The following is a 26,008-nucleotide window of genomic DNA, read 5'->3' as shown; positions in this document are numbered from 1 at the left end:
GCCTTCGTCGATGATTGGACGACAGATGGAAGCGAACTAGCGTATGGTACGTCGGTTGAACGTTTGTATCCTGAGGAAACAGCAGGAATGCAGTAGCTTTTGAGTTTCTGCTCAAGAAATAGACCACATGCAAACAAAATGAGTTGCATTGCTTGTGTTTGTTTTTTTAACGAAAATAGGTAATGAAATCCACGAAGAACCGAGTGTGATTCACCATTCGAATCAGTGTGTCGAAATGAAAACAGTGTGTAATTTTTATGATAATTTCAGCATCAAAACGAATAACAACAAGAAAGTGTCAAAATCTAGATCGACGTTCTTCGGCATGGGTAAAACTTTGTAATCGTCTTCAGTATGGCAAACCGTTAATTCTACACGGGATTTTAGTTTTAATTTAGTTGACGCGATTTTTATTAGTGTCTATTCTAAAACGAAAAAGTTTCAGCAAAACAATTTTACACGATTTTAAAAAACTTCAAGTTGTTGATAGAAAAGTAACCGTTCAAACTTTAATAGAAAACATCTTCACTGATTCAAAGCAATAAATCGACGGTAAAGTAGTAGAGGCTTCAGAACGGAGCCTCGAAGATCGATAGTGTTGTATACCATTCAATTTAGATCGACGAGATCGGAAAACGTCAGTGTGTGTACGTATGCGCTTAATTTTCTCAAGATGGTTGAACCTATTTCAATGAACTTTGACTCGTTTAAAAGCTACTATTGAACCAATAATCTAGTTCGAAGCCCGAATAGCTGTCGCTTCTGGTTCCGGAGATTTATTAGTATAAGTGACGAACCGTATCTGGTTTTTACCGCCCAATTTTCTCGGAGACGCTTGAGCCGTTTTCAGCCGAATTTAGACTCCTTTAGAAACTAATATTGGTTCATGTCACAGGTTTGCAGTTCAAATAGCAGTCACACAGTATATATTATAATAGCAGTTTGTATAGCGCATACTTTTGTGTACATCATAAGGAAAAAAGTGGAGAACTGTTAGATCTTAAAATCTTCACTAAACTACAATTTTGAACGTGCATTTTTGCCTTTCTCGGAGCTGCAGAGATCCATAGTACTATACATATTTCTGTAAAAATTTCTGTGTGTACGTGTGTGTGCACCTTTCAAAGATTTTTTAACACTCAATTTTCTCGGAGTTGAATGAACCGATTTAAGCTAGCTTAGGCTCGTTTAAAAGCAACTATTGCAGCAGATCAAGTTTAAAGATCAAATGGCTGTTACTTCTGGTTCCGGAGATATAATGGTATAAGTGACGTAACCGACAAAACGTGTTGTTATTTTTATCTCAGAGATGGTTTAGTCGATTTTAACATGCCCAGGCTCATTTAAAAGCTACTATTTAATTTTGGATGAAGTTCGAAAATTAAATGGTTGCCAGTTCCAGTTTTGAAGATATAAAGTATAAGTGACGTAACCGACTGACTGCACATTCTTCATCGGGTGTACTCTCTCGAAGATGACTGAACGAGTTTCGATAATCTTGGACTTTTTTGAAAGCAAACAATGTCAATCAAGTTTGTAAGGGTTATGGCGAACATTTACGGTTTGAGAGATGTAATCTTATATGTGACATTACAGTGTTTTTCAATGCAACAAAATTTCTCGGAGACGAAATAATCGATTTCGAAGAATTTAGACTCGTTTGAAAGCTACAATTAGATTTTTTGATTACCTCACAATACTAATGGCCGAGAATAGAATCCAGCAAATGTTTCAATGAGACTTTTTAGATGGCAAGAGAAAGACATTATCACACCACAAGGTGGATTAAGAAGGGTTTTGAGCAGAATTCCAAAAAGACACGAAGTCGTAACGTTACTATTTTAGAGATATTCAACTTTAAATGTGTATATCGCGTAATCGTACAGGATAACTGCCAAATATCTGTTGATCCTGATCCTACAAACCTGATTTCGACGACAAAAGAAAGGATGTTGAAATTCCTATTTTTAGCTTCAATGTAAAATAAGATTGGTTTTGGCTGAAAGTATAGAATTATTTGTTCGATTTGAGGATAAATTGCAAAAATTGAACATATTTTTGCTCAATATCGTATAAACTAGCTGGTTAACTGCATTAATCTTGCGGTATAGCTTCTTGGTGTGGGATTTGGTCATCGTATTCTTTTTTTTTTTTTGGTTCGGTTAGATCCCTTCGTTACCTGCACAGAAAAAAATGTGAATTTTACAGTTGACATAATTCTACAAACTGCACAATTCATAACTACTTAACTTGTCAAATGACGTAATATTCCATTTGCACAGAATTTTACAGGCTCCGAGAGTAATTTGCTCTCGGCTACCACGTGCCGATGTATGTATCAATATTCATGACGCAGACATGTGCTTCTGTGGCTCAGTCGGTAAACTGGCGTGCTTTGTATTCTAATGTTTGTCGGTTCAAGTCGCGCTGTCGCTATCAATCTTTTGTTTTTTTTTAATTCATTCGATTTCAAACCATGTAATTTTCAAACCACACAATGTTGCATGTTCTTGAATATAAATTTATGTGAAATACGATGCTCCATTTATGTGCATTTCATTAGATTCAAAATCACAAAACTTTTTCTAACTGTGTGAAAAAAGTTCGTGAAAACGGAGCACTTCATTGATCTATTTGCTCTTTGATCTTCCTTGCGTTTACATGCTTGCAATTCTTCGCTTTTGCTCTGCTCCTAGCTCATGGTCGTATTGTAGATTTCCAACTGTTATTTCGGGATGCTCCTTTTGGACTGATCTGGATTTTCATAATGGCGCCCATAATTTTTTGTTGAATCACGTTTTGCGTGGAAGCCATCTCGATGCTATTGACAGAAAGAGACAAAATGTTGCATTGCACTGTTAGCCAATTTTACACAAATTTCTATCAAGTTTTACCAATAAAAAGTTATACACTGAAGAAAGTCCAATGCCTTTTTTGAACACAATCGTTAGTTTATCCTTTTATCAATATTTCACGAAAAATAATCTGAAAATTCACGAACTTTTTTCACACAGTTAGAAAAAGTTTTGTGATTTTGAATCTAATGAAATGCACATAAATGGAGCATCGTATTTCACATAAATTTATATTCAAGAACATGCAACATTGTGTGGTTTGAAAATTACATGGTTTGAAATCGAATGAATTAAAAAAAAACAAAAGATTGATAGCGACAGCGCGACTTGAACCGACAAACATTAGAATACAAAGCACGCCAGTTTACCGACTGAGCCACAGAAGCACATGTCTGCGTCATGAATATCAAAGGATGCGGCTTGTCGGTTGCGTCATTTATTCGGTTCTATATATATTGGCATTTGATTCATGAGTTATTTACACTTGACTCGAGGCCACAATGGAGCTTTCAAACGGCATTAGATTTTATAAATTGGTTCAGCCATCATTGTGCTATGCGCTTTAACGATTTCGTCACTTATGCGAACTAACTATTTCAACGTGACCCGGGACTATATCGTAGCTTTCATAGAAATTCAAGTTTGACGAAAGCGGTTAATAAATATCAAAGAAGGCAGTGCATTTTATCTGTAACGTCACTTATGCTATAATATCAGGAACTATTCTCCTTCCAAACTTGATCCTCAAGGAGTAGGAGTTATATACTCGAGAATAAACAGATAAAAATTTCCACCAGGAATTGTATAAAGTCGGAAGGTTTTAAACTCTTTAGTGAGATTGACACATTTTGGTAAGGAAAATTCGAAAACAACAAATAACTCATAGACGTCCAAAACAGCAAAAGAGACACAGTAGAATTACTCACATATTAGTATCTAGCGAGAACAAAAGGCATATTAAATCGATGGCTCAATTTCGGAACACAGCAGCAAGACCGCAAAATGAATCACACTACGGCCGTGCAAAGTCTGAATATGTACGAAGCTCGACACAAAAGGGTTGCTTTCTGAAACACTTAAAACATTCGGAGCAGTTCTATTTTGAATAATTGAGCAATGAAATTAACTATTATTATCGATTTTTCCCGTATTATTGGCATTAAAATTTCCTGCAACTTCATCGTGGGTATATTTCGAGTTATAACGATTTAATGAAACACCTATTTTTATTCTACCTAGTGTTGTGACAATGCCTTTCTCTTTCATCGATACAGTTTCCTTAAAACGTTGATTGCCTTTTAATTGAGATAATTTCTGGCGCTATTTTGGGTTCATTTCTGACACCAACTTTTTTTATATTGATTTTTATATGTCACATATTCGGAAACATTGTCCATACCAAGAGTATCACCAATAATGCACTTGAATGTGATCATAGGTAACTAACTGAAATTGTTATACGAATAGAAAAAGAACTAAATTATCTATTACGTCTATTGTACGATTGAAAAGTGTTAGCCATACATGTTCCTCGAAATCGACCAACAGCTTACTACTGTGAGCAAAAAATAGTATGACTTTGTGCATAATTCATTCCAAATTTTTCCAAATATAATTCTTCCCTCTCAAAGTAATCACTCCCGGCCCCAATACACTCAAGTCAACGTTTTTTTTTCCAATCCTCGAAACAGTTGTTAAAGTAAATTTCCGGAATAGCCTTCAATGTGCGTAGCGATTCACGTTTGATGTCTTTAATTGACTCCATACGATTTCCCCGATTGTTTGAGTTTGCTGAATAGCCAGAAGTCACATGGAGATCAGGCGAATACGGTGATTGCGGAACGATATTGGTTGAGTTCCTGGCGAAAAAATCATGAAGAATCAATGCAGTATGCGACGGTGCATTATTGTGGTGCAAAACCCAAAAATTGTCGACCCATAATTCCGGCCTCTTTTTACGAATAGCTTCCTAGTAAGGTCTCTGACTGTTAATCGTCGATTCTCGAGCAACGCGTTCTCGACCCTCTTTGAACAACTTATACGATCAAAAAGTACTTGCTCGCGCCATACAATCATCATCGAAGACCATTTGCAACATTCTGAAATGTTTCGGGACCAGAAATTTGATTCCGAACACAAAATTTAATGGAACTTCTTTGTTGAATAATTTCACTTATTGTAAAAATCGCCGATTGCACTTTTAATACTTCAGAACAGAGGTATACTAAACACTAATGAATATTTTGACGTGACGCTTGACACATATGTCACTAACTGCCATACCAATCTAGAAAAAAATATGTCAACGAACAAACCTTCCGCGCGAAATATAATTCAAAAGTCTTACTTTTTGCCCACAGTAGTAACTTAATTCTCCAACGAGCCTTAACTTATTTATATTGGTTAAACCAGATCCAAGGAATAATGCGATAATATGTTTTGAGTTTTACGTCACTTATGCCATTATATTATATTAATATTTTTTGTTTGTCCCATTTCAAGATATCGTTATATCAGAAAACTTTTTTCTCATATAAAATATTTCCATCACTATTGAATCTAACATCATAAAATTATTATTTTTGCCTTTCTCATATAGAAAGGTTATGCAATCACTGTGAAAACCGACTTTTGAACCAAAGCCCGAAGGGCCGAATGTCACATACCATTTGACTCAGTTCGTCGAGTACGCAAAATGTCTGTGTGTATGTAAGTACGTAACGGTTTTTAGCACTAAGCATATGGCTGGACTGATTTTCACAATCAAATGAAAGGTGTTGTGGTCCCATACAAAACTTCTGAGTTTGATTTGGATCCGACTTCCGGTTCCGGATTTATAGGGTAAAGTGAGTAAAAAATGTTATACCAGTACTCAAAGGGGCGAAACAGAAAACGTGAAAAAATAGTTAATCAGCCTCAAAACTACTCCAATCGATAGTAATTATCAGTAAACGGTCAACTGAACCAATTTCGGTTATTCTTTCAAGAAGAAAATAATTTTTAAGAATACCACCGTATTATAGATGATAGTATGTTTGACATGAGAGAGGCTTCATTACACCACTAGGTGGATTAAAACAGTTTTTTCAAGAAAAGCTACACATTTTTAGCAAACAAAAAAGTTAAATTGAACAGTTACTGGCTTGTGTACGAATCACAACCGATCAAGATGACATTAAAAATGCACAAGCAACCTTCTCTACGGCATTATCGAAAGGCGTCGAGTGCAACTCGGTTCGATACTGATTTTAATTATGCGGGAACGACTTTCTTATACGCAAACACATTGAAAATTGATGCAACTTGTACGAGGCAAATGGCACATAAAATAAACCCGTAGGTAAGCAATTTCCCAGTACGTACGTTGGTTGTTAACAGTAGGTAGTCAACTGGCACACCTCTTTGTTTCTACATGTGTTTTTAGTCGTTTTGACGTAGTTACGTTAGTTCTACTGTTTAAATGATTATCTTTCAACGAGAACTTGAAATTTCGAATATATCTGTAAATAGTATTAGCTGTAACTTCTTCATTTTTCAAAAGGCACGGATCGGATTGCCATCAATCTGTAGGTTTCAATAAGAACTTTAAAATAAAAATTATCAAAAAAAAACTTAAAACCTTGCTTTTTTTATTTAACTTTTTCGGATTGTTTTGTAATTATTGAGAAAAAAAAATCAAAATTTTTTTTCAGTGTATATTTTTTTAGAGTGCTACAACTTCTTCCTGAACGCCAACGGTTTCCGAGTTACAACGATTTGAAAAAGGTAATTTTTTGAAATGTAAAAATTCATACGCCCTTTCAAAAATCAGTTGAGAGTCGGATTGACCTCTCCATCGGTTCAAAACTTATGGTTTGCCATGCTGAGGCCATGTGCAAAGTTTCATCCAAATCGGAGAAGGTCGATTGATTTTGTCACTTTTTCGTCTACTCATTCCTGGAATTGTTCAGCATTATTGAACCGAACCGAGTGCAAGTTGGTTTGGTACTGAACACTGCCTAACGTGTAGTTGACTATTCATCGAGTATTTTAATCATCAGCTCCGCTTGATGGCAGGCGTTGACTGAGTAAAAAACAGTGACAGAGCCTATATTTATAAAGGGTGATTTTTTATATTGAAGATAATTTCATGCAAATGTTGACGGCGGCTCCGCTTTAGATAGCCCAAGTGCAAGGTTCAATTTTGGCACACTTTGTCCAACATATCGGTCGGTATTTCACGAATAATGCCACTGGCCCATAATCTACACCAAACAGTGACTTTTTGGAATGCATTTATAGCTCTTGCAATGCTTCTGTCTAGTCTTCACTAGACGTCAATTTTGCTTGCTGACGTATTCATTCAACCAGATATGAGCTTCGTAGCTGAACACAATTTTTCGATAAAAAAGTGGATCTTGCTCGAAGTTTGCTAGCCTCCCTGCATTTTTAAATTATAGACTAAACGGCAATTCATGATTGAAATTTAGACTAAACTGAATAAGTTTTATAATGTCATATGATCTGTCAAAAACAGTGTTGCCAAAAAGATACCAGCAAAAGTCACGCTTTAGATTCTGTTTTGTGAAAAAGTTCTTACTGTGAAGAACGGTGCGGCATTTTGTCATGCACGACCAACCGAATCAGATCTGCTACTGAATGGAATGGTAAAATACATGGAATTCATTCTAAAATTAGAACGGCTTGTGATATAGGTGTATTGAGCACCTGGGGAAAAGTTATTTAGAATTAATTATTATAAACTGTTATTGAAGTAGTTTTTGGGAGAAAGTAGTTTGTTTGGTAAAACTTCAATCTTTAAGCTCAAAGATGGAAGTGAAATCAATTGTTTCCTGCTAACTTCGCTTTCTAGATCACTGTGATTTATATGTATAAGAGAATATAAAACCGTAATCGTATAGTGGTCTAAATATTATCACGCAAACAATAGATTTTAATAAAATCGCGCATAAGTAATTTTTTTGTACAATAGAGATAAACTAGAAGCGAATCGTGATTTTAGTATATATTCCATATTCAGTAGTTCAATGAAAAGCAGAGGTTCATAATTGAATCAATAGAAAATTTTAGTATTTTGATTTCCGAATATTCTGACTATTAAAAAAGAAAGACTCATTATGAATACTGAAACAAGAAAAATATTTGACGAGAAAGTTTAGTGAATGGTTACAGATTTTGTCCGATTTCATACGAAAGGTTGTAGCTAGCTGTGTTTAAATTTGTATTTTGTATCACGATATGATTTTGCTGCAATATGGCTCTAAAGCATGGCTATTATCTTAATGGAATTCTATAATTCCTTGAATCTTAGTCAAGCTCAGTACTGTTAAAGCATCGCACCGATACGGAACAGAAAGTTCCCTTGCTTGGTCGATTTAAATCACGACCAACTTCGTAACAGGGGATGTTCTGGCTTTCTCCCCTTCGAGTTGGTGGATTAATTCATGAAGACGATATGATAACTAGGTCAGCCAGCCAGCCTCACAGAGTCAAACAAGCAATAATCTACCGGATCGAACAGAGACGGCCCACTGTTGACAGAGCTAACAGGGCAACTTTTCCTTTCATCGTCATCCCCAACGGCAACCGATCGCCGGGCTGACGAGCACAACTGCACCAAATCGTGCTGAATATTGAATGAGTATCAATTATTAATCGGATCAGCAGCAACCGGTTTCCGTGTCAAAAGTGAGGGTTCCCATAATAGGCACACTCGGCGTCATCAAGAGCCGAATCGCCGAGATGAGCCGACCGGTTTACCGGTGACTGCGGATCGGAGTGCAGCTTACCGAACCGGCCAAGGGCTAGAATCTTGATAAATATGGCAAAACATTACACTCAATGGCAGACTGGTAAATGTGCTAATTTGATAGGTCATCTCATATCGCCGGACGCAGATTTCCACGTGACTGGTTTGGCAGCCATTTCCGATGGACGCCGCTGAGAAGCCCAGCTGACATCACCCGAATGGATGCTAATTCGTTCAAGTGGACTCTCGTCTCGTCCGGAGCGGCGCCACGGTGATGATTCAATTAGTATCGATTAGCTCGACTCAGCCGGATGCAGGGACAAGTGGGGGCTTACGTACGGGATAGTTCAAAGAAGAAGGTCGTTAAGGTTGAAAGGACTGCCATTTCCATTACAATTACCATTCAGGTTAGCAACTCTGCCGCCCGAACGCGATGAGGGGCCTTTCCCGTTGCTGGAAAGACAATTACCATCAAACATCATGCTCTGTAGCAAAACTATTCTTTGGCTTTGTGTCCTTTGAACGTAGGATGCACCACTTCTGCCATCCGATTTTCAGTGGCGTCCCCAATGGGAACTCGTTAGAACAATTATATATTTTTTTCGCCAAGAAATTATTTCTACAGTTCTTATGTTTAATCAGAATTTACCCAAACCGTTCCGGAGCACTAAGCAATCACTTTAGAGCAACAGAACAAAAATTCCATTACTTTCATTGAATCACTTTCCCTCTTGAGCTTGAGCTGCTTGTTTCATTCACGAGTTTCATTCTCCTCGAGTATCGCCGACGCACGGAATCCGCACGGACGACGACTGGAAGCACCCTGCGGACGCCACAGTTCACCGGACAATGGTACTTTATGGAAGAGTTGGTTCTTAATGATGTTTTCAGGAGGACGAAACGGAACCAAAGGATGTGAAGACTATTATTGTGAACTTTAAACCATTACGTCTTAAGGATGGGGGGATGAGAAGTCCATTAGCTGACGCTTTTAGTGCCACTTTCATCGATAAAGTTTTAAACTTACGGTACGTGACTGGAAGAGGGAATGGATCAATTGGATCAAGGTCAAGCGGTTCCCCGCGGAAAGGGAAAGAAGTTTGCGGTGAAGATAAAATGTTCTCTAGAACCCTTGCCCGCAAGCAGTTTACGAAACGAAACAGAATATCGTCGATGGACCTCATGCTGCATTTGTAAACCGTTACACATAAAGAGGCAATTCATTTTCCGTGGCAACAAATAACTCACCATTAAATCGTCAGTAGGTCAAACAGCGAGAAACATTTCGCACGAGAATCAACATCAGGTGGCAGTAAAAAACTAACATTATTTCCCCGCACGTGCTACTATAATGCTGTTGTTTTTTTTATTTGTTTTGCTTTCCACGGAGCCACAGCCATGTTCCACACACGTTTACTTGGTACACTTGGAACCGGGCGCTTGCATAACCATGTGAGCCCAGGTGTCGGACATTTCTAATTGATTCGATTCAGAACAAATTTCAACCAGCACCACCAGTTCAGCTAAATCACACGCCACTAGCCCTTGCCGCTGCTGCTGCTGCTGTAGTAATCAAAACACAAAACAATGGAAAACACACAAAACGCCGGTTTCCCTTCCTGCGGTAGCGTGTCCAAAGTGATTGTTTCTATGGCATGGCTATTAGTTTGTTGAATAATTGCAGCCAGGCGGCAATGTTTCGAATCGATTGACGACCGTTCTGAGAACGTTTGAAGCGTGCAATCGACGCCATTGTCACCGGGAATGTGATGAAAATCGCTCCCCTGTCGGTTTCGAGTGCCATTTGCCAATCGACTTCGCTCCGGTGCTTTGGATAATGGCTACCGAATAGGAATTGCCAAGTTGAAATTCTACCTGCGATATTGCTATGTTTGAACAACGTTTTATCAACATATCATTTGTTGGACCGGACTGTGGTCTAATTTGTTTTAATTATCGAGACGATTGAACGAATGACACACAGTTTTCGGAATGAATAACAACATAATAACAAGAGCCATCGTACAGAATTCTAGCCTAGTTGCTTAGATAAAGCAATTTATTTGATTGAAAAATAATAGTTGAGACCTTAATTAGTCCATGTTCAAAAGAACAAACTGAACTATTTGTTATAACCTCAAAATCGATTCGTTAGTTATTATTGTGCTTTCAGTAGTGCTGCTTTTGCTAATGATTGCTCGTGTAGATCTTAAGATCTGTTTTCACTGAAGTTTTTGGATGACTGGAAACATATCTGGAACAGCTAAATGTAAATAGACAAACAAGCAATGTGTAGCTCCAAAAACTAATAAAGAAAAGTCCCGTATGAAAAATAATATGCGAACTTTTGCGAACCTATTAGTACACCCAAACCTCCGCTAACGTTCCCGAGTAAAGTCTAACATCAAAATGAGAACAAATTGAAATCTGATTATGATAGCGACATCAGATTGAATTCCTTATATGATATCGACCCATCAAATTTTCAATTAATATCATCGTTATGTTATCATTTTGCTGTTTAAAGGCAAAAGTTTTGTGAAACTCAAAAAATGAAAATATCAAAATCAACAACTTAGTGAATCCATTGAATTTGAGCAAATTTCATATGGCAACACAAAACTACAAAGTTAAGTTTCAATGGAAGAATTATTCCTTCAATCCTATGTTGCCTTTTACAAATATGCTTTGACATCCTGCCGAGATCCTGCAGTTGACCGCAACCGTAACCGCGAAGAAACAATTTTTTCGACATTTTTTCAACTTTTACGCAAATAATGCTCCTTCTTTTTAACCACGAGAATATTGGTGTCAAACCACACGTCTGGGAGGCATTAGATAATTGGCGAATAATCTACTAGCCAAACCCGTTCTGAAAATACCCATAACTTTATATCCAACAGTATGGAAAAATTCATTGTTCACGAAGTTCGAATATCGAACATTGAATGTCTCAGATTTCAAAACCTAGGGCTAATAACAAACAATACTTTAGTGGCTTAGAGGAGCCACCAAAAAAATATATGTTCAATTTGTATAGGGTAAGGGCTCCCTATTTCATCTCATTTGTAAGGACGTTACCTTAAAAACCTGATTCAGCCATCAAAATCACTACGATTTTTTCATATTTCTGCTTAATTCGCCTTGCTCCACTTTGGGAATTGATTCACATTCCTTGGAAATTAAAATAATAATTAAAAAATCAGCTAAAACACTTCTGATATGTTCACTACTGTGGTCCTTATTTCATGTCAAAGGTTTTATATTCATCCTATCGTTGGTCCTTTATTCATCCCATAAATAAGTAATGGCGACAGCAATCCAAACCAAAATATTGCACTATTACACTCTCAGGCTCAAAATGTCAAAATTTTCGTTAAAAAGGGCCTAATGCCAACTATGACACAACACACGATATTTTAAAAAAACAGTTAGGTATCATTTCGACGTTTAAATTTTTTTGGATTGTTTTTTATTACCTTTCGTTTCAAATTTAAAATTTTACTCTGCAGTTAATTTGGAGAACTTAAAAAAAAAACAAAAAAAGAATTGTTACTATTTAGGCATTAGCTCTTCTTAAAACAAAATGCAGAATCAGAGATACCATTCATACAGATTTATCTGTATTGTATAGATTTTTGCGTTCGCGTTCGTCAAATCAGATTACAGATTTTCATTGTTTTTATTGCTTTTCAGGTAATTTCAGAAGTCTTTATTCGTTGAATAAAGAAGTGGAAAGTGAACATTACTAACTATAAAGTCACCCAACATTGAATAGTTGTGTAATTATGTGAAATAGTGATCATGTTTTGAGACGATTCGATTAGTAAATATACAGAAACATGATGAATTGTAAAACTTCAGACGAAAGTGGTTCCTAAATCAAAAAGTGATTTTATTTTAAATGAAAAAAGCGATCGTTGAATTTTTTAAACTATTTTTTTCAATTGGAAAGTGTGGCAAAACATTGAATAAATGTTTTAAAACGATCCACAGTTTTGTTCAGGTAAATTTAAAGATATGATTTATGTTCAAAGTTATGAGGTGAAGAAATGAGATGGAAATTTGAGCTGAGATGAAATAGGGAGCTCTTACCCTATTCCTATGTAGTCCACAAACTGTGTCGAAGACACTCTTCAAAACAATTCTCATTCCTAGTTATAGAATTGTTTTGAAGGACTTCATATACTCACTAACGCTAGATACTATGAGAAGTATTTTATCAATCATCTAATAGATCTTGGAACTTCCAAAGAAACCGTCTACCTAATTCTTCACAATTTTGAGTCACAGGACTAATTCTGCATCAAATGGTCGTAAATTATAAGTCTACACAAGAACTATAAATTTACTGAAGAGATTCTGGTTCTATCTGTGGTCAGAAGCTCATCGTTCATTGTCCCAAATAGTCGAAAAAACAAATGATCTGGGATACCTTATTGCCGGATTCCTAATTCACGTTCCCTGTGTTATAGAAGACTTCACTGTGAAACGTTCGGTCTTCAAAGCCTCTAAATTGGTATTTTAAAGTGTATAAAGCGAGAGGACTAGTGTTTGATGGACAGAGAAGATGTTTGGATGTAAGGTATCGGTCGGGTGACGGTTAGGATGTAGACCATGTTCGATGTACGTTGCTACTATGTCTGTTTCGAGTTTTAGAGTGGCTAAAACAAGATCAGAGTGGCGAAATGGTAGCGCGTATGCACGGAATGCATAAGAACGCAGGTTCGAGTCCTGTCTCTGAGCGTATTTTTTTTCCAAAAATTCATCTTTTCTGTTAGTTTTTCTTTCACTTGGCTTCTCCAATATATATTTCCGCTCAGTCATTGCAAAAACTGAACTTAGTCATGGCGGCTTTACGTCAAACTAAAAATCATTTTAAAGTGATTACATGTGCGAGTTGTGTGAGATCAAGTAGATAACGCAACTTAATGTTATAATGTTTGAATGCTACAGCTTTGGATATGAGAAGGACAAAGAGAACATTTCACGGTTAATTTTTCAAAAGGGCGTATAAGCAAGTGACAGTTTCTCTTTGTTTACTTTCTCTTCTATTAATTACCAAGCGGTTTCCACGTTTATCACTCAACTCTTTGCATGAAATGAAACCCGAAACATTCGACTTTCAAACAGAATAGTGATATCAAGGAAAATCTTTTTAATCACATCACAATAATCTTGCTTGCAATTAATATCGCCTAAATGTATACTATCCCGGACTTGTGTTGGCTGTTCTATTTTTAGCTTATGCTCGTGACGTGTCATTACGAGAAAATCTACATCATATTAAGTTTTCAATGTGCTTTCAATGAGGGCAAAACTAGTTTTCAGTTTGATGTCACACAGCATTTTTTTGCTTTTGATTTTCATCTTTTAGCCGTTAAAACGACCAAAACGATAACAAATTAAGTAATCGATATATACGAACAGCACAACATCAAATTGGGTTTTCTTTTTGATCTCACACTCTACTCGGGTTAACTTTTTTTACGTTACCTCTTTTTACGTAACTTTTTTTTTTTTGTTTACGATTATAGAGGTTTTAACCTTGAGGTCATTCACCTCTTCGGGTCAGAAAAACCTTCTGACCCTATGTGCAGGGTTGGGAATCGAACCCAGGTGGGCTGCGTGAAAGGTATCGACTTACCCATCACGCTATACCCGTCCCTTTTTACGTAACTCTTTTTACGAACAAAATCTCAAATAACGAAAACTTTTCTTTACGTACTTAGGGGAGACCGGAGCTAGTTGGCCGAACGGTCGGTTGGCAGAGAAGGTTTTCTTAAAAAGACTATTATGCGCAGTGGCGACATGTATAATGATTTTGGTGGAGCATTAGGTCACCCACGTACCGATGTAATTTTAGGTGTTTCTGTATTGTCGTTTGTGCAGGAGCACCTTTTTACTTGTTTTCGGCACTGGTGAGTATATTTCTGTTTTTATGAAGTAATACGTGTAACGTGGATCAGTTTATATTTGATTTTCAAAAACGTGGTACCATTGGAAAGGGTATTCAAAACTTTACAAAATGTCATATTGGTTTTCAGTATAACTTTACTTTCATTTTTGTTAATCGTGATTGTTCTCGAAAACAATCATTGGAGCAGGTTGGCCGAGTTTTGTGCGGGGTTGGTTGGCCGAGTTGTAATTTTAGCTTGGGATAAAGTGCACTGGGATATTCGAGAAATGTTATCTTTTTTTGGACGGAATTGGATTGTATATTTATAACGATGATTATAGGGAAAAATATACATGAGAAAAAAGTAATGGAAACAATCATTAACAAATAGAAATAAGAGATTAGCATCATTAAAAGTTGGAAATTGTCGATAGAAAATATGATTCCAATATTTTATGAATCAAATGCTATCAAAACTTTTAGCACTTAGAGTTTCTGACAGGATTTCTCGCAGATTGACCCAACCCCGAACATATCTCGTCCATCAGTATAGCATCTGCTGCAGATGTAAGTCATCCTGATAATAACAGACCTCTCCCCAAGGCTGACTCGGAGGAGCGTCAAGGTCGTAAATCCCGAATTAATCCAAAATTTGAACAATTCTCTAATAAAAGCAGCATTGGAGGAGTAAAAAACAAAAACCAAGCGTAAGCGCGAACGCTGGTGCAGGAAAAGGTAGAAGGGTTCACTAATGCTGTCGAAACTAATTCCAGAATAGTAAAAAAGACTCAAAAACCGAGAAGGGGAGTTTTTTTTCGCGTACTTACATAATAAAAATGATGCATACAGACTTTTCTAACTAACGAAAACGTTTATTGATACAATTGATGTATTTCAAATATATTTAAAACCCCGGCGAACCTAGGGTTAGTTGGCCGATTTTTTCTCCGCATTTGATTGTTAATAACAATTTTCCTGATATTCATACAGGAATGAAAAAAATCAAACATGTGCTCAAAAGGTGTATCTTCAAAGCGTTTATCGAAATGTATAACCAGAAAGAGTACAGAAATTCCGAAAGCAAAACTCGGCCAACTAGCCCCGGTCTCCCCTACTTCGTAAAAAAAGGGTTTTTGTATACAACGAAAATCATTTCCGGCTCATTTATGTTCCATGGAAAATACTACAATATGGGTATTTTCGGAACGGATTTAATGAGTACATGTCGGAAAACCATGTTTGAAGTGGTTCTGAATTCCAAGATGCGACTTCCGGTTTATTGATATTCCTTGAAAACCTTTACAATATGGGTATTTTTGGTACGGGTTTGAGTGGATTGAGTGTATACTACCTTAAATCAAAAAGTTCCCGGAATTTATTCAGAAAATTAAAAATACAAGATCATTCATCAAAATCGTTATTGTCCCCTTCAAAGTACTCCAAATCGACTGACACTTATGCCAGCGCTTGTTCCAATTCTCGAAACATTTTTTTTTGTTTTCATGGCCATCAATATGGCCATTAGAGCCATCTGCGATGCTTCCATAATCTCATCTCGGGTGCTGAAATGCGTTCCACGGAGTGGTTTATTGAGTGGACCGAATAGGAAAAAGTCGCAGGGAGCCAAATCAGGTGAATACGGTGGTTGCTGAATAGTATTCGATTCGGTTTTTTGCCAAATGTTCACGGATAACGATGGCATTGTGTGACGGTGCGTTATCGAAGTCCACGAGCTGTTTGTCCACAAATCTGGTCTTGTTCGGCGAATGTCAAGTAACAGTGCACAGTGGTCCGAACCGGGAAATTAGCGTGACAAAAATATTTTCACTATTAAATATTAGTTTTTTTTGTAGTTGGCATCTCCACAAAAGTTGTTTGTAATCAAATGGCGCTTCTTTTGATAAAAAGGTTACTAGGGTGGCCCTCATTTAGATTGAAATCTGATATCTAACTTTCTTAATTGAACTAAAAAATGATTTCATTGTACAATAAAATTGTAGGAAATTTTATTTTGAGCAACTTTGCTAAAAAAGCACCTCTCTAACTTTTCATTTGAACGAGTTACATAAATTTTCCCGAGTAAAAGCAGGGTGGCTCCTGAAAATTCACTTTTTTGTGAAACGTTCTATGGACAAGTTGTCTTCAGAAGAGTTGTTGAACTAACTACTGCGCTGTAGTTTTTGTGTGTCTCATTTCTCGAATGGATAATGTATGGAACACTTGCTATTTTGATACTATTATTTTGCTAAAGAAAGTATGTTGATTCGTTAAGGTGTTGAAGAGTTATGCAATGTTTTTGAGTTATTTAAGGTATTTTTAAGACTAATTTAAATAAGTTAAAAAAATAACACCCTTCCAATTTACTCTTAAATTATTACTTACATTTTGACCTTTCAGAAACCGCATAGGATACATGTTCATCGATCTCTCATCTAATGAATATTGATATTTGAAACTTAACAAGTTTTTGATTAAAAAATAATTATAACTTTTTACTAGTAGCTCATATAAAGAAGCTAAATTCAGCAAAATTATGCACAATGATTAGTTCAACAACTCTTCTGAAGACAACTTTTCCATAGAACATTTCACAAAAAAGTTAGAACAAAAAAAAAGTGATTTTCAGGGGGCGCCCTACTTTTACTCGGGAAAAATTGATGTAACTCGATCAAATGAAAAGCTAGATAGGTGATTTTTCCAACAAAGTTGCTCAACATAAAGTTTATTGTACAATGAAATCGTTTCTCATTTCAATTAAGAAAGTTAGATTTCAGATTTCAATCTAAATAAGGACCAATCAAAAGGAATGAAATTTTATTACAAACAACTTTTGTGAAGACGCCAACAAAAAGGAAACTAATATTTAATAATAAAAATATTTTTGTTACGCTAAATTCCCGTTTCGGACCATATTGCAGTGGACAATGGAAATTATGAAAGTGAAATTGGTTATGAATGATAATTTCCGAGTGCGATTGATTTAAAATGATCTCAAAAATAACAAGGCGAGTTTTTCTGAAACTATGCATGTAAACTGTTATCATTTCTTACTAGATTGATATCCGAAAGACAAAATTGAAACGGCCAGAAAACTAAGCAATGGCTAACGCTCGTACATTTTTTTTTGAGAAACGGTACATTTGGCGTAAAAATCAAGTAAATACAGTACATCGACTGTGAAAAAACAGTACATTTTTCTTGAAATAGTGAATAAAAAAACAAAAGCAAATAAATTTTATCAGCATCTCACGAGCAAAACAGATTGAGAAAAAGACATATGAATACAATTATGTAATGAAAACCAAGCAAAATCCACAGCAGATACGGGATTCTAACCCGTAGATAACTTCTATCCGAAGTGAATCGTTTTGCCAATTAAATTATCCTGCGTGTGAAACACTCGAAAAAACAACTTAATTGAACATAAGAACCGAGCATGTTCAGCATGCATTTTTAAGTTGGACAAAAACTAAAAAAATGCACGAATTATTGATGAAACATTTTTTGAGAAGCGGACATTTTTGATGATGATTTTGATTTAGTAGATATTTACTTTTGGTTGAGACATTTTTTTTGCCATTCTTATATCGAAAGGCGATACAATCACTGCAAAAACCGACTTTTGAACCGAGGCACGGAGGACGAATGTCGACGAGCTGAGCAAATGTCCTGTGTGTGTATGTATGTATGTATGTATGTGTGTGTGTATGTGTGCGTGTGTGATAAATAATGTCACTCACTTTTCTCGGATATCGATAAACCGATGTTCACAAACTTAGATTCAAATGTAAGGTCTCATGGCCCCATACAAAGTTCCTGAATTTCATTTGGATTCGACTTTCGGTTCCGGAACTACAGGGTGATATGCATCAAAATTGTGAAAATAATGTCACTCACTTTTCTCGGAGATAACTGAACCGATATCCACAAACTTTCAATTTTCATTCGGCTTAAACAGCTGCTTCCGGTGCTTAGTGTAAAAATGGAAGTTTCAAGAATTTTTACCTTTTTCATATAGAAAGTTTATGCAATCACCGTAAAAACCGACTTTTGAACCGAGCCCCAGAGGGCCGAGTGTCATATACCATTCGACTCAGTTCGTCGAGTACGTAAAATGATTGTGTGTGTAAGTAATGTTATTTTGCACTAACTTTTCTCGGAGATGACTGAACCGATTTTCACAAACCTCTGATTCCAATGAAAGGTCTTGTGGTCCCATACAAAATACCTGAATATTAATTGGATCCGACTTCCGGTTCCGGGATTATTGGGTAAAATGTGCAAAAATTGTGAATATAAGTGCACCAACTTTTTTCGGAGATGGCTGAACTGATTTTCACAAACTTGGATCCAAATGAAAGGCCTTGTAGTCCCATATAAAATTCTTGAATATTATTTGAATCCGATTTCCGGTTCCGGAGTTATAGAGTAAAATGTGAAAAAAATGAAAATATGTGTTCTAATTTTTCTCATAGATGGTGCGACCGATTTTCACGAACTCAGGTTCACATGAAAGGTCCTGTGGTCTCATGCGTAATTCCTGAATTTCATCTTGATCCGACTTCCGGATCCGGGAATATTGGGTAAAGAGTGTTATACATTTTATACCATCACTGAAAAGGGCCAAACACCGTAAAAAATTTTCTAAATCGACGTCAATTCTTCTCCAATTGATAGTTTTTATTAGTAGACGGTCAAACAAAGCGATTTCGGTTATTCTTTTGAGAATCGAAAAAAAATATTTTAAAGAATACCACAGTATTATATATGATAATATGATTGATATGAGAAAGGCATCATTACACCACTAGGTGAATTAAAGCAGCTTTTTTCATAATCTTTCTCTTTATATTGGCTATAATCCGGAAGTAGTATCTACAACAAATTTAGGAATTCTGTATGAAACTGTAAGACTTTCCCTTTGAACCTATAAGTTTGTGAAAATCGATGTGGACATCTTGAAGGAAAGCGAGTGAGACCCTTTTGTAGTTTTTAATCACCATTTACAATTCTTCCAAAACCGGATTCAGATGACCGGAATAACCTAAGTTGGTTTGTTTGCCAGTAACAAATATGACCTACAAATTGGTACAGTTTTGAACCTAGTTAAACCTAGACTTACTATCTCATGCTTTATTTCTATTAAATCAATTAGACGAAATCTAACAAACGAAGCGAACCTGCGTTTCTGTTACTTCTTCATGTGTAAGTCAAGCTGAACAACATTATTCAGCAGCATAAAACATGTAGTAGGATTATTACTTTTATCATTATTATTGACATCATTACACCACCGGCACGATATTACTGCACTATTGACTGTGAAAATTGCATATTTTTTCAATTAAATTTGAATTCAATGACATTCGTTTATTCTTTCAATCGCACTTGTCATAGAATAGCTAAAATTTGTATCAACCGCAGCACCGTCTTTTTCTAATATCACACACCATTAGCAGACATCCGTAACCGTTTCGATTCCTTCATAGAGTGTACGAAATAGAACAAAGCACGCATCGTTTGTTTTGTGTTTTCTTCTTCTTTCGGTGTTGTACACATTGTCAATCTATATGACGATTTGAAAATTTTGACACTCATCGCCCTATAACTGCGGAACCGGAAGTCGGATCGGGATGAAATTTCACAGAATTTTTAAAGATAATATGAGCTTCAATTCAAATGATGATTTGTGAAACTCGGTTCAAGCATCGCAGAGAAAACGCAGTGAGTTCTATGTTTGGAGTTTTCCTTCACCACTTTCGGTGCTTCCGGAACAGGAAAAGGAAAGACTGGCAATTAAGTTATCATGCCCAAAAGCTAACGAGTTTTGCAAACTAGAATAAGTTATCAGACAGTTTTATGTGATTTATACCTGTTTTTGACCATCGTTTGTTAAAAAAATGCTCATGAAATTGGTAATTTTCCACTTAACACACTTTAGTTCCGGAACCGGAGGACGGATCCGGATGAAATGTTCTAGAAAGTTTTAGCAAACTATAAGACCTTTCATTTGAATCTTAGTTTGTAAAAATCGGTTGAGCCATTTCAGAGAAAAATTAGCGCACACTTTTTCTCTAATTTTCACATATTACCCTGTAACTCCGGAACGGGAAGTCGGATCCAAATAAAATTCAATAGCAGGCTATGGGACTGTTAGTCCTATTATTTGAATCTAAGTTTGTGAAAATCGGTTCAGCTATCTCTCAAAAAAGTGAGTGCATATTTTTTCCATTTTTTTGGTACATATCATCCTGATCTCCGGAACCGTAAGCCGGATCGAAGAAAAGTGAGTGCCTATTTTTGTTACGTACATACACACATACACACACACACACACACACACACACACACACACAGACAGACAGACAGACAGTACGTCGGGCTGAGTCGAATAGTATATGACATTCAGCCCTCCGGGTCTCGGTTAAAAAGTCGATTTTCACAATGAATGCATAGCCTTTCTATATGAGAAAGGCAAAATATGGGTCTAATATTTTTCGATGGAGAACGATTATTCCAAATATTACAAAATTTGGTGAGAAAGTACATCAGTTTCTCATAGAATTACCGTACTCTTTGGAAATATTTTTACGCATCGATTCGAGTAGATAACATAATAGATAACACAATAGATAGCAAACAATGTCTAACTTTTCCGGCTTTCCTAGCCATTATCATTGTTTCCACTTACAAAGACGACAGTTTCATATTCATAAGATCACGTTTTTTTTTTTCCATAAATACGTTTATTTCTTAAGGCAGTTTACATAAGTTTTTCTTCGCCGTAGCATCACTTTTACATAACATTCATATCCTAAATTAATTCTAACATAGTCACAACGTTTTGAATTTATTAAAACATATTCTCTTATAGCTTAAATATCATCTTAGGTAACTCGTCATTAATTATGAAATCTACTCGGAAATATTATTTGAACCAAACGATTAACTTCTATAAATTATAAAATAAGCTGTTATTTTCAGACATTTTGTTGATAATTTCATAAACTGTTTCGAGTTTGTTTGTATCATTACATAATTTTTATTCTAATTTAGCTATTGGTTGAACTCATGGACGCAGCTGGGATCAGAACTAAGTCTTAAAAGGGGCCTTTATTAAATTGAAACTCCAATTTTCTTTATGAAATGATAAATAAGTTTCATGTATGAAAGGTCACGACAAGCAAGAATGTCTCGAACTGGGATATTGGATAGTTTACCTTGGGTACGCAAAGAATTTATTAGTTGAGATCTGACATCACGATACTCCACGCATGTCCAAACGACATGATCAATATCCCGATAACCTTCTCCGCAAGCACAATGATTAGTCTCGGAGAGCCCAATTCGAAGGAGATGTGCATCTAACGTGTAGTGATTGGACATGAGTCTGGACATCACACGAATGAAATCCCTACTCACATCCAGTCCCCTGAACCATGCCTTTGTCGATATTTTCGGAATAATTGAGTGCATCCACCGACCCAGATCATCTCTATCCCAAGATGCTTGCCAGCTGGCAAGTGTTCTTTGGCGAGACGAACTATAGAATTCGTTGAAAGCAATCGGTCGCTCATAAATTTCACCCTCAATAGCACCACGTTTGGCTAAATTATCGGCTCTTTCATTGCCTGGAATGGAGCAATGAGCCGGGACCCAGACTATAGTGATTAGATAATTATTATTCAATATGTCGTTCAGACACTGTTTTATTTTACCCAAGAAAAACGGTTCATTTTTGCCAGCAGCGATTGAGCGAATGGCTTCAATTGCACTCAGACTATCTGTGAAGAGGAAATAATGGTTTGGAGATAATGTGACGATTACACTCAAACTATAATGAACTGCTGCTAGCTCTGCTATATAAACAGATGCAGGTTCTTGAAGCCTAAATGAGGCCGAAACATTATTGTTGAACATACCAAACCCTGTCGCTTCTTCAATTCGCGATCCGTCCGTGTAAAACATTTTCTCAGAGTCAATATGCCTGAACTTACTTAAAAATATTTTTGGGATTTCCGTCGAGCGTAGATGATCCGGGATTCCACGCACTTCACGCTGCATGGATGTATCGAAAAATAAAGTTGAGTCAGGGGCACATAGGATGCTGACACGGATAGGAATATGTCTTGAAGGGTTGATTTCCTGTGACATATGGTTAAAATATACTGTCATAAATTTTGTTTGAGATCGAAGCTCGACTAGTCGTTCGAAATTATTAATTACCATGGGATTCAGCACCTCACATCTTATTAGCAGGCGTGATGAAAGCTCCCAAAATCGATCTTTTAATGGAAGAACTCCCGCCAGAACTTCAAGACTCATTGTATGTGTCGAGTGCATGCAGCCTAAGGCAATTCGCAAACAACGGTACTGAATTCGCTCAAGTTTGATAAAATGAGAGTTTGCAGCGGAACGAAAACAAACGCATCCATATTCCATCACTGAAAGTATCGTTGTTTGATACAATTTTATTAGATCTTGCGGATGAGAACCCCACCAAGATCCTGTTATTGTTCGAAGAAAATTTACTCTTTGTTGGCATTTCGTTATCAGATACCTAATGTGTCCTCCCCACGTGCATTTGGAATCGAACCACACCCCGAGGTATTTAAAAGTTAAAACCTGTTGGATCATTCTTCCCATCATATGGAGCTGAAGCTGCGCGGGATCATGCTTTCTTGAGAAGACGACTAACTCTGTTTTCTCCGCAGAGAATTCGATACCAAGATGAACAGCCCAAACGGACAAGTTATCTAAGGTATCTTGCAATGGTTTATGCAGATCAATAGCTTTGGGCCCAGTAACTGAAACCACGCCATCATCTGCCAATTGCCTTAGTGTACATGGGGTTACTAGACAGCTGTCAATGTCATTCACGTAAAAATTATAGAGGAGCGGACTGAGGCATGAGCCTTGCGGGAGACCCATGTAGCTAATTCTGAATGTTGCCAAATCGCCATGTGAAAAATACATGCACTTCTCTGACAAAAGGTTGTGCAAATAATTATTTATAACCGCTGGGAGTCCATTTTGGTGAAGCTTGTCTGAAAGAACATCAATGGAAACTGAATCAAATGCTCCTTTAATGTCTAAAAATACAGATGCCATTTGTTGCTTTTGAGCGAAGGCAATTTGGATGTCAGACGAAAGTAATGCAAGGCAATCATTCGTCCCTTTATTTCTACGGAAGCCAAACTGAGTATCTGACAACAAACCGTTCGTCTCGACCCAAGTGTCGAGACGTCGTAGAATAATTTTTTCGAACAATTTTCTGATGCAGGACAACATCGCAATGGGCCTATATGAGTTGTGATTGGAAGCTGGTTTCCCCGGCTTTTGAATGGCGATAACTTTCACTTGTCTCCAGTCAGGCGGAACAATATTTTGCTCAAGAAACTTGTTGAACAATTCCAACAAACGTCTTTTTGCGAGGTCGGGCAGATTCTTCACCAAGTTGAATTTAATTCTGTCCAACCCAGGGGCGTTATTGTTACAAGACAAGAGTGCTATAGAAAATTCTATCATTGAAAATGGGTTATTAATAAAACCATTATTTGGAGGAGATTCCCGTATAATGCTTTGCGTAGGAACAGAATCTGGGCAAACTTTCCGAGCAAAGTCAAATATCCATCGGTTCGAGTATTCGTCACTCTCATTGCCCACGTTACGATTCCTCATTCGTCTGGCCGTATTCCAAAGAGTGCTCATTGAGGTTTCTCTTGACAAACCTTCGACAAAATGTCTCCAATAGCTACATTTCTTGGCCCGAAGTATGCTCTTGTACTTGGTTTCTAAAACCATAAGTTTTTCAAAATTCTGAGGAGTTCCTCCTCCCCGTTTTAGAAACGTCTTGCAAGCATTTTGTTTTGCGAGTTTAGCCTCTGAGCACTCTTTGTCCCACCAGGGGTTGGGAGGCCTTCTGTTAGTCGTTGGCCCAGGAAAGCGTTTAGTTTGGGATTGTTCTGCTGCCTCCAGAATCGAACAAATGAGGAAGTCATATTCTTCAAGTGGAGGGAGCTCTTCCATTGAATTCAAAATACTAGAGATACTACTTTGGTATTTAATCCAGTCGATATTTTTTGTCAAATCATATGGAATACTAGCGGAAGTAGCAATGCAATTGCTACTGCTAATTGAGATGATGATTGTTAAATGATCGCTACCTTGTAAATCAGGCAGTATTTTCCAGGTGCAATCTAGTCGAATTGATGTTGAGCAAAGAGATAGATCTAATGCACTTGGGCGTGCCGGAGGTCTTGGGATCCGTGTCATGCTACCCATATTTAATACCGTCATGCTAAAATTGTCACAAATGTTTTGTATTAAAGATGATCTGCTATCATTGTAAACGGAACCCCACATCATTCCGTGCGAATTTAAATCCCCCAGAATCAATCGTGGTGCAGGAAGGGCTTCAACCATTTCATTAAGCTGTTGCTGTCCAACTTGTGCTTTTGGAGGAATATAAACCGAAGCTATGCAAATATCTTTGCCTTTAATGTTTATTTGGCAAGCAACAACTTCTATACTAGAAGTTGAAGGGATGTTTAATCTATAAAAGGAATAGCATTTCTTAATTCCCAAAAGCACTCCACCATACGGAGAGTCTCTATCGAGACGTATAATGTTAAAATCATTAAAATTTAAAGCTATGTTTGAAGTAAGCCATGTTTCGCATAAAGCAAATACATCACATTTTTGACTATGCAATAAAATTTTAAATGAATCAAGTTTTGGCATGATGCTTCGACAATTCCACTGCAGGACAGTGATTGTATCATTTGCGGCGGGTGATAAATTATCCATCAAAAGATACAAAACCTGAGACAATTGGCCATTGAGCTGATAACTGCTTCAAAAAATTTCTAGCTATTGGAAGGAATGCCATTATGAGGGTCTTTAAGGGTTCAGATATATTGAATGCTGAGAAAATCCATTCAACAATTTCCGAAAACTTCAGTAATCCTGTTGGTGGCTGTGAAATGGAGCCCACAGGATTATTACCTTTTTCTGTGCTAGATCCTGGATTGGTTTGTGAATTTGACAAACCAGGAGGCACAGTTTTTGGTTTTGACTTTTTTTGTTTAACACGGGGATCTTTTTTTGAAGATGAAACTTTAGGTGTCTTTTTTGGTAATTTGGAAGAAGACTTCTTTCTCTTAACTGACCCTTGGGTAGTGATAAACGAATTACCTTCACTATTTTCGTCAGAGTCAGAGTCCTCTGTTTCCTCTAGATTTGAAAACCCGTTTTCGGTTTCCAAAGGGGGGACATCAATGACCGTTTTAAGCATTTCTGCATATGTGCGCTTAGACCGTGCTTTTAAAGAAAGCTTAATTTTGTCTTTGTGCACTTTAAATGCAGTGCATACTGAAATATCCTCATGAGGACTTTCCCCACAATAAATACATTTTTCAATTTCCTTGTTGCAATCATTATCTTTATGAGGTCCTTCACACTTAATACATTTTGGTTTATTGCTACAGTAAGTAGCTGTGTGTC

At 36.8% G+C, this 26,008-nt stretch overlaps 1 protein-coding gene across 3 annotated transcripts in view; it reads right to left on the bottom strand.

The window, feature by feature from the left end:
• Positions 1-26,008, bottom strand: part of LOC131432595 (furin-like protease 2) — a 967,327-nt gene that overhangs the window by 651,818 nt on the left and 289,501 nt on the right. The window lies entirely within an intron of this gene.

The sequence above is a fragment of the Malaya genurostris genome, chromosome 2 (genome assembly GCF_030247185.1).
Source record: "Malaya genurostris strain Urasoe2022 chromosome 2, Malgen_1.1, whole genome shotgun sequence".
NCBI classification, from domain to species: Eukaryota; Metazoa; Arthropoda; class Insecta; order Diptera; family Culicidae; genus Malaya; species Malaya genurostris.
This window is presented reverse-complemented; position numbering and strand designations above follow the sequence as displayed.